Source organism: Crotalus tigris, unplaced genomic scaffold (assembly GCF_016545835.1).
Source record: "Crotalus tigris isolate CLP2741 ecotype Arizona unplaced genomic scaffold, ASM1654583v1 scf7180000024384.25900115:4084858, whole genome shotgun sequence".
Taxonomy (NCBI): Eukaryota; Metazoa; Chordata; class Lepidosauria; order Squamata; family Viperidae; genus Crotalus; species Crotalus tigris.
The window spans coordinates 3,790,569-3,802,603 of record NW_024100554.1 but is presented as its reverse complement, the minus strand read 5'-3'; the positions used below and the strand labels follow the sequence as shown (position 1 = coordinate 3,802,603).

General features: G+C 34.7%; 1 protein-coding gene across 3 annotated transcripts in view; it reads right to left on the bottom strand.

Annotated features, from left to right (window-relative positions):
* The window catches only part of OXR1 (oxidation resistance 1), a 217,036-nt gene that overhangs the window by 105,021 nt on the left and 99,980 nt on the right, over positions 1-12,035 (bottom strand). The gene's annotated exons all lie outside the window — the stretch shown is intronic.

Here is a 12,035-nt window from a genome sequence, read left to right as displayed (position 1 = left end):
CATGTAATACATGTATATTTTTATGCGATTGTGGTCTAAAGATCACCATTTACTTATATTTTTTTTCCTTATAGAAAAAGCTACATGTGTACCCCAGAATACATTCCTAGTTTATTTATTAAGTAGTTATTGCACTTATATCTCACCATTGTTTGATGATTCTTGTCAGCTTACAGCTGATAGAAAACTTAAAATATTTACCATACAATTAAAAATATATAATGACTTCATTAAACCTTAAACAAGAATAAATAAAAATTGAAAAACAAATAGAAAGGTTGCAAAATGTTTAAATTAAGAAAATTCCTTCTGGCATAATTAAATTAAGGTACAAGAGACCCACTAGTATAAATCTAAGCAAAATATTCTAACTTTGGAAGAATTTAAGGATATTTGGTAATAATGCACTCAGAAGTTACTTTTATGACTGTCTGTGATCAAAATGGATTTAAAAGAGGTAATAAAAAAAGGAACAACTGAGACTGAAGTTGAATTGAAAATGGGTTTTAAAATGATAGACTACAAGACTGGTATGGAAAAAGATGTTATGTTGAATTTACAAATGAAACTGGATGATGGCTAAACATATTGTACAAACAATAAACCAAAAGAAGTGCTTGGATAACATTTTATCTTGAATTTACAAAAAAGATATGTCAAATTTGCTTGCAGTTAAGAGATGAGATATAAGAGGAAGAGTTCTTTTGTTGTAGTACCAGAAAAGTGATAAGTTACTGCAATTGTTTGTACTTGTAATGATGGATGTTTATATACCTTTTTTCTTTTTTATTAATGTTTTTTCTTTTTTCTCTTTTTAAAAAAAATGTCTGCACTTTTAAAATATTTTTTTATCTTTGTATCTGTAAATTTTAATAAAACTATTATAAAATAGAATTTTTAATTTTTAAGGGTAAACGTTAACTTTTCTCTTACTGCTTTATTTGTTCACTCAAAAATACAAAAACAGGTGAAATTTGCAGCAAATTCTTACTCACGCATAATGCTAAATTATAATGAGGTTTTGTCATAGCACAATGTTTGAATCCTACACTTTACAGCTTGTTTAACAACCTTGTCTTTTTTCAAAAAGTAAACCAACTTAACGTAATGATGAACCAGGCCATACTTCCACCTTGACTCTAGCAAATTAAATTATAAACTTTGATACTGAAAGAAAAATTCAAATGAGTTCAGGCAGACTGCCAAGATGAAAGCATACTGTGTGATTATATTTACAACAGGATGTCCTTTCAAGTTTGATTTTTGTGTCATGTCAAAATAACAGTGAAAACACAGCCCATTATCTCCTGAAAAAATAAGCCATCTTGGATTAAGGCTGGAGATGATGAGCTGAAATTATAAACACCAACAACTCATTTACCAAATTTTTTGATATTTTTTTTAAAGATTCTTTTTAATTTAGAAGCAATACACAGAAAGTTGGCAGTACAATAATATGGGCCAAAGGCATTCTTAGTGGCCATGGAAACAAACAATAGAAATAAATGGCCAATTTTATTCCTGGAGGGAAATAAGGAGTTCCTTAATGACATGCTTTGGAAAACACTATTTTAAATTGGTCATAAATTACCAAAGGTTACATTAAGCAGAGACCTAAGTTTGCAGATTTATACTGAGCTTTCCAGGGTGGTAAAAATGAAAGAGTCTTTGTAAAATGGGTGAATTGTCAATAAAATGGGAAAATGAAGCACCTTAGGAGGTTAAGGATTGATCGTCCTGTAGAAAATCTACCTATGGAGTTGCTAAGAGTTGAAAACAACTTGATTGCACATAATCAATCAATCATCAATCAATCAATCAATGTACATATAGAACATAATGGGAGAAAATAGATTAAATCTGTAAGAAATGTTCTAGAGATCAATAACATTCATGCTCATTTTAATAGAGCTATACTTGCTTTCTCCGAGTAAGTTATCTTCATGGAAAGTGAAATACTGAACAAGAAGCATTGTTATAAAGATACATAAAGAATATTATGTGTCTTTAGTTGTTAAGTTTTCTGTTGAAAACTCTCAATTTCAATGTTTTAATAAGTAATAGATAAATTTCAATTTCTGGGTAAGTGCAAGGTTCTTCTTGCCCTAATACTATCTTTTACATTATGGAGGAAAGTTGATTTTCAAGGATTGTAAACTTTGCTTGTCCTTTAAAGTGGACTTTTCTCAGTGTTGCATCTTCCATTTCACAGGCATTCGTCAAGACATCATAGAATTCTCAACTATTAATCAATGATTAATAGGGTTAGGGTTGTATTTTCCACCTTTACATGTGATAAATAAAACATTAAAGAAATTTTAAAAATTCGTCAAGAAGAATTTTTTATCTACTGACAGTTCTTTGAGTTTTTTTCCCCAATTTTCACATTCTGTATTGCTTTGTAAACAAGAAGCAGATCACGTAAATTAATTTTTTCTCTTATCACAAGCAAAGATTAATTGCATTAAAATTGTCTTTTTCATTATTCCAGAAAGAAAACAAGCATAATTATATTATATCACTGAGTTGTCCTAACAAACAGCAAATCTACTGCTTTGGTACCCCGTTCTAAAAAGACGTATACATATCAATTAACTTTAACTCTTTAACTCATATGTCAGAGAATATGAGTTAATATGTTTCCATATTTTCAAATGCATTGTACTAGATAACTAAGTAAAAAAGAATGAAGTGGAAAAAGAAATAAATCAAGTATTATGGAGAAGAAGACAAAATAAACACACATAATCTTTAAATATATATCATGGGTTTTACATTCAGTGACATGAAGAAGAAGGCCATTCCAATAACACTGCAAAGCTGTGGGTTTCTTTTGAGAATCAGAAACCTTCCTCTCTACCCTCAGATCCCCTCCAGCAAATATCTTATATAATTTCAGAAATCCAAAAGGAAGTGATGGTGGTGGCGTTGCTGCTGACCTTCGGCACTGTGGAACACTCAGTTACTTGAATAATTGTCTGTTCCTGTGTACTTGGCTTGATTGTGCAGAATTACTAGCAAGGCCCCAGGGGATTCAATAAAGTTGTAGAAATAAATAAAGTTGAACAAACTGGTAGCGATCTGCCATGAAAAGCAAAGAAACAACATGGGGGCTAGACATCTAGGTGCCCATAGGTCATACTAGGTAGGAAGCAGAATAGAAAAACAGAATTGAGAACTTTCCAAAGAGCTGAGGAAGGCTGTCCATGGAGTTGACAGGAAGAAATGGAAATTACACCTTGGGGAAAAGGTATAAGAAGTGTGGGATTCCATACAAAAACACAAACCCAGGATCATCATTTTATTTACATCCTGTCTTTGGGACGGAGGAAGACAACTCAAAGCTTTATATATAATGAATCTTGTTTATATTTTCTCTGCAACTGGAAAGAGAACTGTTATTCAGTTAGATTCCATGACCAAGGGAAGGCTAAAACTCTCATTTAAAGTGAGAGAGGAATTGCTGGTCTGCTTGCCTGCAACATAGGTGCAAGTGAGCTAATACTGGGGACAGTCAGAGGACACTAGCTTGTGACAGCTGGGTGGGTCAAGCTGGGTGAGCAAAGATGGCGAGCAGCCAACCTGGCTTTGGATTAGAGCCTTCAAGAAAGTGACAAAGGAATCAAGCAGAGCAAGTAAAGAAGAGGACAATGGAGCGTGCTCCCTGAAACTTGTGCAAGGCAACTAAGATTGTTGAACTGTGTGAATATTTGGGGGCTTAAAATTTTGTAAAAAAAAGGGGGGGTGTCTGTTGGCTATTGGGTAACAGAAGACAAACTGCATTTTCCAAGGACACCTCTGTGGATAGGGAGAAGTTTAAAAGCTATAGTGTGAAAACATTATTATGTATTTGTGCAGATCTACCTATAGATTAGTATGTTTCTTGTTTATTGCAAACAGCAAAATAGAACTATTTTAACTTCTAGTTTTGTATGCCAGTAACAAAGCAAAGTTGTTTGTTCAATATTAAGTGTCATATCTAAGGGGTCTTATTGCATCTGTGCAGGGTGGGGAAAACATCCCTTAATGGATGGAGAGGTGGCAGCAGGTTTGGTTAAAGCGTGTTAGAAAAAAATAAGTGACAGGAAGGGACTCTCTATGGCTGGGAGTCCTTTGGGGCAGTTTCTCAAACTCAGAATTAACTACTATGGATGGAGCCACACCTACTTTCACATGTATTGGAATTGTTACTTCACATTTTAAGCCTTCTGTCAGTCTTCTATAGTCCAGGCAAGAAACTAAAACCATGAGTGCTCACACTGCCTTTATTGTAAGGTTATAATAAAAGAATCTTGCACGTCTGAACACACCTCCCCTTCCCTGCCTTTACTTTCCAAAGAAGAGTCCCTTCTGAGATGCATTCTCTGTAGGCTGAAATATCTTTTTCTGACCATTGTCTGGGCTGTAGTTCTTCATCCTGTGTCCCAAGGTTATTCTCACCGACCATTACACTTTTACGTATCTAGCTTTTATTTTTAAAATCAACCTTCCCCTGAAATGTCCTGAATTGTTGGTGTTTTTCTCCAAGACGTTTAAGAATTTGGAAGAACCAATCTTTTTGATTGCCATAACTGATACCATTTTAGAAAATTAGGGAAATTCTTTTATTTAATTGTGCAGATATGTAAACTGTTTCACATAATGTTGTAATTTTTACTGTTTTCTTTCTGCACCACAGGCTCTGTACCTTTTTTTTTTTTAACCTGCTAGTGAATTTTGCCTCTCATTTCAGCTATCTTGAAAGCATTGTGCAGGGTTTTATCTATTCTATATCCATGTAACTAAATTGTTGGTTAATGTTCACAGAACCTGCACACACAAATTTATCTGTCATGGAGCAAAAATATTTTGATTATGAGATTTTATCATTAGTGGTGAGCAAAAAAGAAACAAAAAACATACTATTCTTATGCCTAAACACACACCAATTAAAAATATTTTTACTATTACCGCTACTGGATATTTTTCTTGATATACTCTGGAAGGCTGGAATGCCATTTAACTAAATCTAACCACCAGAAGTTCAGAAGCATGATTATATCTTGCCAAGGTTGAGCAAAATGTAGACAAAATGGGTAAAAGTCATTCAAAGTAAATGTAGTTGTAGGACAGAAAAAGAATTAATACTGCATTAAAAAGATATTATCTTTTATCAAAGCAGTGTGTAGAGTCTTAAGCCCGATGTCTTCATTACTTTGCATCAAATGAAAGTGTGTGTGTGGGGGGGGGAATGAACATCAGGAGAATCAGCAATTGAGTCCAAGAATTGTTGCCAAATCTGCCTATCACTAAAAGTACTTTTTTTAGAGAGAAGAAATACCTAGCACAATTCAAAATGAGATTATGAAGTAGTTAATTTTGCTTGGCTATTACTTAATTTGGTGTGGAGGGATGATTCAAGGTAAAGAGGAATAGCATATCTAAAACACAGGCTTTTTGGTATCATGAATAACAGTGGACAAATGCATGCATCATTGACAATGTTGTTGAATGTAGGAAAAATACCCTTTTATTTCACCTATGTAAAATGAAAAACTAATTGATGCCATGAATTGTTTTTTTTTTAAAACTTGTCGTGATAAATATAAACCCTTGGTCCAAATTTAGTATCCCAAGCTTTCTTTTGGGCAGAACTTGAATATAGCTTTGAGTATTTAAGACTATTTAATTATAAGGAAAAACCTCCTGACAGCAAGATCTATCCACCAGTGAAACAATCTATCTATATAGCTGGTAGATTCTCCAGCAGTTTTTAACCAAAATAAAGCATGATTTAGTGCATATTAACTAATAGGATTATATTTGTTATTCGAGCAATCAAGAAATATACTTGATTGTGTTTGATTTCAAGGTGAGATAGACCCTTTCTTACGTATTGTCTTTCTTGTCTTACTTGTGTTAAGAGGTGTGGCGGTGGAGTAATTAGAATGCAGTATTGCAGGCTAACTCTGCCTGCCTGTCAGGAGCTTGATCCTGACCGTCTCAAGGTTGACTCAACTTTCCATCCTACCAAAGTCAGTAAAATGAGGACCCAGATTGTTGGTGACAATATACTATGGAGCAGTATATAAGCATTATGGAGCATTATATAATATACTATGGAGCAGTATATAAGCATTATGGAGCGTTATATAAGTCTAAGTGCAATTTGTCTTGCTATTGCTATTAATGCTGAACAGTAGAAAATGTGGAACAGAGAAAAGATAGTCCCAAACTACAATTACTACTATAATTGAAAGTCTGTAAATATACCTCATTGGTAAAAAGCATCATTTTAGCTAGTACTAATGTACCCAAAGTCATTGAAAACTGAAGGCTAGCAGAATATGGTGCTCATACACTTTCTATGGGTATTTTATGGTGTTTCAATTTTCTGCCTTTCCAATTTGTCAGTCACCATCACCACTTTGTCCACTCTTCCCTCCCATGAAAAGGAACTGAATCAATAGCTCACATCAACTTTCTTACTGTGGTTTATACATTTTCCCTTCATGTGCAAAATCTATTTCATACAACTCCAATGGGCAGTAAGCAAATGAAATGGCTTTTACAGCCCTAACAATATACAGTGGCAGAAGCATGAACTGAAAAATGTTACCATTGTCAGTGAAGAAACAATTGCTTTGATCCATATGCCCAGCTGTCTGCAAGTTTATTTATCATCATTAAAAAAGATAAAGTATCCATCAAGTCAAGCTCATCTCCTGGTCACCTCAGGGACACATCCATGAAGCTTTCTTAGCAACAGTGCAAAAGTGATTTGCTATTGCTGCTTCCTAGGATTTTTTGCTACCTTCCCAGTCCAATGTACAGCAACGGCTTCATCTTGTACTTTCCCATCCAAGTATAGGCCAAGATAAATCCTGTTCAGCTTCCAAGGCCAAACAAGGTCATCTATTGCTGCTATCTTCAAATGCTACTTTGAATGTTGATATAGCTTGCTATCTAAATTTGTAGGATAGGTTCTTTCTTCCCTTATTCAAAGCTCTTGCTTTGATGACTCTGTCCAACTTATTTCCATTAACTTTTTCTTGGATTAGTTCTATTTATATTCCATTCTAACTACTTCATCCCTACTATATCCTTCTTTCAGCCTTATGAAATACATAGATCTACTACATCAGGTTTACTTGATTAGCTATTATTAAAAAAAAAATACAGCTCCAAGTGGCATGCACCTTGTGCTACCGTCCCCTTCATCCAAAGGGATTGGATAATAATCACTAATGGGAGAACACTTCCTAAGTGGGATTTTTTTTTTTTTTTTGCCAGCACAAATGCATGGAAGATATTGTACCAGTTCCTTAGAAATGTATCTTCTATAAGGCAAGCTATTTAGGAGTATTTCTGCATCAACAGATTCTGTTTGCAGGTCCTCTTCTTATTATCTGTTCCTTAGAATGTTATTGACTGAACCCATAATTCTCTCCATGTTGCCAACTTTGTTTCTATCAGAATATGTATACAGCGATTTTTAAAACTGGATTAACCTCATAAGTGTATCTGATAAACTGGATTAAGGTCCATGAAGAGCAAAAATGGTCCTTCAGATGATTTTAATACCAGCCCATCGAATACTTGGAGCTGTTCTTCAGCACCATTTGGACAGCTGTAGGTTTCTCAACTCTACTGAAGATCATGAAAGTTTATGACTTTGTTAACTTTACAACATCAGACTAGTGTTTTTACCCCAAAGGGTAATATAATGTGACGTGACGTGACGTGATGTAGCGTAACGTGACGTAACGTAACATAACATAACGTAATATAATATAATTGTTATTTTAAATTAGGTATTATGTGACTACAATTGCTGAAAAAATCTCTATTTTACAGCACTTTGAGAGAGAGTTTTGATGTACTAAAATATGGGAACCTCCATTAAAGGCAATTTGCTTAGTAAAATATCACATTAGCATCAATTCATCATTCATTATTCATTGTCTGATTTTCATTATCAAGGTTCTTCATCCTTCTGGGTTTTATTTTAAGGATAACTTTATAAATAAAGTTTATAATTTATAAATATATAAAATGTCAAACATTTTTCAACTGCTATAAAAAGCAAACAACAAGCAGAACAAAATTTTCTAGAGTTTTGAAACAAATGGCTATTTCAAATGTTTAGTGATGAGCTAGCCTGGAAATCTACAATAAATAGATTAAAGTTAAATCAAAGGGGATTTTTCCATTGCCTTCAACATTCATGAAAACTCTTGAAAGTAGGTTTATTGGTTTGAGAAAGTGACAGCTTTTAATCACCAGGTCGAAATTCTACACCAAGTATTTAATAGAAAAATGTGGTTGCATTTATATTACTAATAATAGTAGAACTATTAATAGTGTTACTAAGAATAGTGAAGTCCTGTTGTTTATTTTTAGAAGATGTATGTATTTTCTGTATCAGATTTTAGCAATCTGTGATTTAGCTGCCTTTTGCAGTCCCCAAAGCCTTTTTGTGGCCCACAGTATCCCCTGAAAAAGTTTCCCCTATGAAAATTGTGGGTGTCATCTTAAAATATGAAACACAATTAAATATAAACTCCAAAACAAAAATTATTATCTCCCTCAAAACTAATAATAATAATAATAATAATAATAATAATAATAATAATTTTTAAAAAGTTGGGAGGGACCTTGGAGGTCATCTAGTCCAACCCTCTGCTCCGGCAGGAAACTCTATACCATTTCTGACAAATTGCTGCTAGGTTGGCAGGAACTGAGTCAAGGACAGGAACTCACCCTGTCCCATGGCACTCAGATAATGATGATGATGATAATAATAATAATAATAATAATAATAATAATAATAATAATAATAATAATAATAATAATTTTTAAAAAGTTGGAAGGGACCTTGGAGGTCATCTAGTCCAACCCTCTGCTCCGGCAGGAAACTCTATACCATTTCTGACAAATTGCTGCTAGGTTGGCAGGAACTGAGTCAAGGACAGGAACTCACCCTGTCCCATGGCACTCAGATAATGATGATGATAATAATAATAATAATAATAATAATAACAACAACAACAATAATAATAACAATAATAATAATGTTGGAAGGGACCTTGGAGGTCATCAAGTCCACCCCCCTGCTCAGGCAGGTAACCCTATACCATTTCGGACAAATGGCTGTCCAGTCTCTTCTTAAAAATTTCCAGTGTTGGAGCATTCACCGCTTCTGGAGGCAGGTTGTTCCACTGGTTAATTGTTCTGTCAGGAAGTTTTTCCTTAGTTCTAGGTTGCTTCTCTTCTTGATTAGTTTCCATCTGTTGCTTCTTGTCCTGCCTTCAGGTGCTTTGGAGAATAGCTTGACTCCCTCTTCTTTGTGGCAGCCCCTGAGATATTGGAACACTGCTATCATGTCATCCCTAGTTCTTCTTTTCATTAAACTAGACATACCCATTTCCAGCAGCCGTTCCTTATATGTTTCAGCCTCTAGTCCCCTAATCATCTTTCTAGAGTCTCAACATCTTTTTTACATCATGGTGACCAAAACTGGATGGAGTATTCCAAGTGTGGTCTTACCAAGGCATTGTAAAGTGGTATTAATACTTCACGTGATCTTGATTCTATCCCTCTGTTAATGCAGCTTAGCACTGTGTTGGCTTTTTTTGGCAGCTGCAGCACACTGCTGGCTCATATTTAAGTGATTGTCCATTAGGACTCCGAGATCCCTCTCACAGTTACTACTATTGAGCAAGGTACCACTTTTACTATACCTGTACATTTGATTTTTCTTGCCTAAATGTAGACCTTACTTTTTCATCACTGAAATTCATTTTGTTAGATAGCGCCCAGTGTTCAAGTCTGTCCAGATCCTCCTATATCTTAAGCCTGTGTTCTGGAGTGTTGGCTATTCCTGCCAGCTTGGTGTCATCTGCAAATATGATAAGTTCCCCATCTATCTATGCTTGCTTCATATCTCTATCCTCTCTGCTTTTCCCAAACTCAAATGAACAGCCAGCAGCCTTCAAAAGATTGCTAAGCCTCTTCTTTGTCAAATGACTACAACCACGAAAACAGTGTTGCTAACTTAAGCGTATTACTAATTTAAGGGGAAAAGGGCATTTGAGGTCATAAGTCTTTTTTTTTTTTAATTGCCTGAGATGGACAAAGCCTGTCCTCTTATTTTGTCAGGTCACTTCATTTTCCCACATGCTGGCACTATGTGCTCAAGACTTTCTCACAAAATAATATTTGACTTCTGCAATGCAGATCTGACTCATCCATGTAAGTTGCATATTATTAGCCGCAACGGGCTGTGAGAAATTGTTTCAGAAGGCAAAGTGCAAAATGCTAAGGTTTAAGGAAGGTGAACAATTTCTCAGACAGAAATAACTCTTACTGCTACTACCTTCCTAATAAAACTTCTACCAAATGAGAAAAGTGAGTTCATATGGACTGGTACAGGTAGTCCTCAGACCAAAGTTACAACAATATTGAAAAAGTGACTTATGACTATTTGTCACACTTATAATCATTGCAACATCCTCATGGTCACATGATCAAAATCCAGATGCTTTGCAACTGACTTGTATTTATGACAGTTGCAATTTTCCGGGGTCATGTGATCAACTTTTGCAACTTTCTGACAAGCAAAGTCAATGAGGAAAAGATTCACTTAACAAATCAGCTTACTAACTTAACAATTGCAGTGATTCACTTAACAAGTGTGGCAAGAAAGATCATGTAATGGGGTAAAGTTCACTTAACAAATGTTTCACTTAGCAACATAAATTTTGGGCTCAGTTGTGATTGTAAGTTAAGGGACTACCTGTATTTGGTACGTAGACATGTTTTCCAGAAGTGCTAACTTAGTGAATTTTAATATGCTTCAGATACTGGATTTTGGCAGCTTCTCACTGCAGCTACATAAGAACAAATGTTGGAATGTCTGAACACCTAAGATTCAAAAATCATACATTTCAAAGACCCTTTTCAAAGAATTAGCATGGTGCAATGATAAAAGTGTTGAATAAAGTTCAGGAGACAAGATCAAGTCTAATCTCAGCCAAAGAAACTTAATGGGTCTTGCTTAGCCCACAGTATACTGACAGAGAAGTGGAAGAAGAAATTATATTAATCTTCCTCCTTTAATTCTTTGAACTCCAATGGAAGAGAATGCTTATTTTCAGATTCTACTCGCTAAGTATAAAACTGGTCTGCCTATTTTGTCTATGTATATTCCTTTTCCAGGAACGTTCCATATACTGAAGAATACAAATGAGAATTAACTCTTTATTCAATTGTATTATGATTTAATTTCTTCCATTATGATAAAGATCTACTTTTGATGGTGGAAAACCCCATTGTCATGAATTTTCATTCCTTTTAGTATCCTGGCATACTTTATCCATCAGTCTTCAAAGTCAGTAAACAGCTGCTTTATGCCTCTTGGAATTATGGCACAAGCTGCTTTCAGCCTTTGAAGGTCAAATTTGAATTACAGACCTGTAATTTCCCTGAGGTGGACAGTCTTGAAGGAGAAAAAAGATGATGTGTGAATTGCACTGACATTAACCAATATTAGCAAGGTGAATGTGGCAATCAGAAACTTTCTACTGTTCATAGCCCAGATGGGTTAAAGAGAGTCTTTTTGAAATGCTGAAGCAATTCAATCTCATTTAATGATCTTTTGCGGGTGACAGAGGAACAGATAACCGGACAATTTTGGTTATCAATACCTGATGCAGTATTTAAAAAGTGATTATTAATAGGAAGCATCTGAAGTCTTAACTTAGGCAGAAATTACTTGGGATCTAGAAAAAGCCTCACAAAGAAGGTGGTAGAAAGACACAAACAGAATATACAAAAAAATGTAATGTAAGGAAGCAGAAGATGATCTGGAAAGCCAAGGCTAAATCTGTACCTTGGGAATTTGGGAATTCAACTACTAACATGTCTGGAGGGCTCCATAGGGAAAAAACTGCATTTATAGTCCTCCATGAAATATTCTCTTCTAGGGAAAATACAGATTAAAAAAAATGGTAAAACAAAGGTTATGAATGCAAATTACCATTTTGTCACAAGTG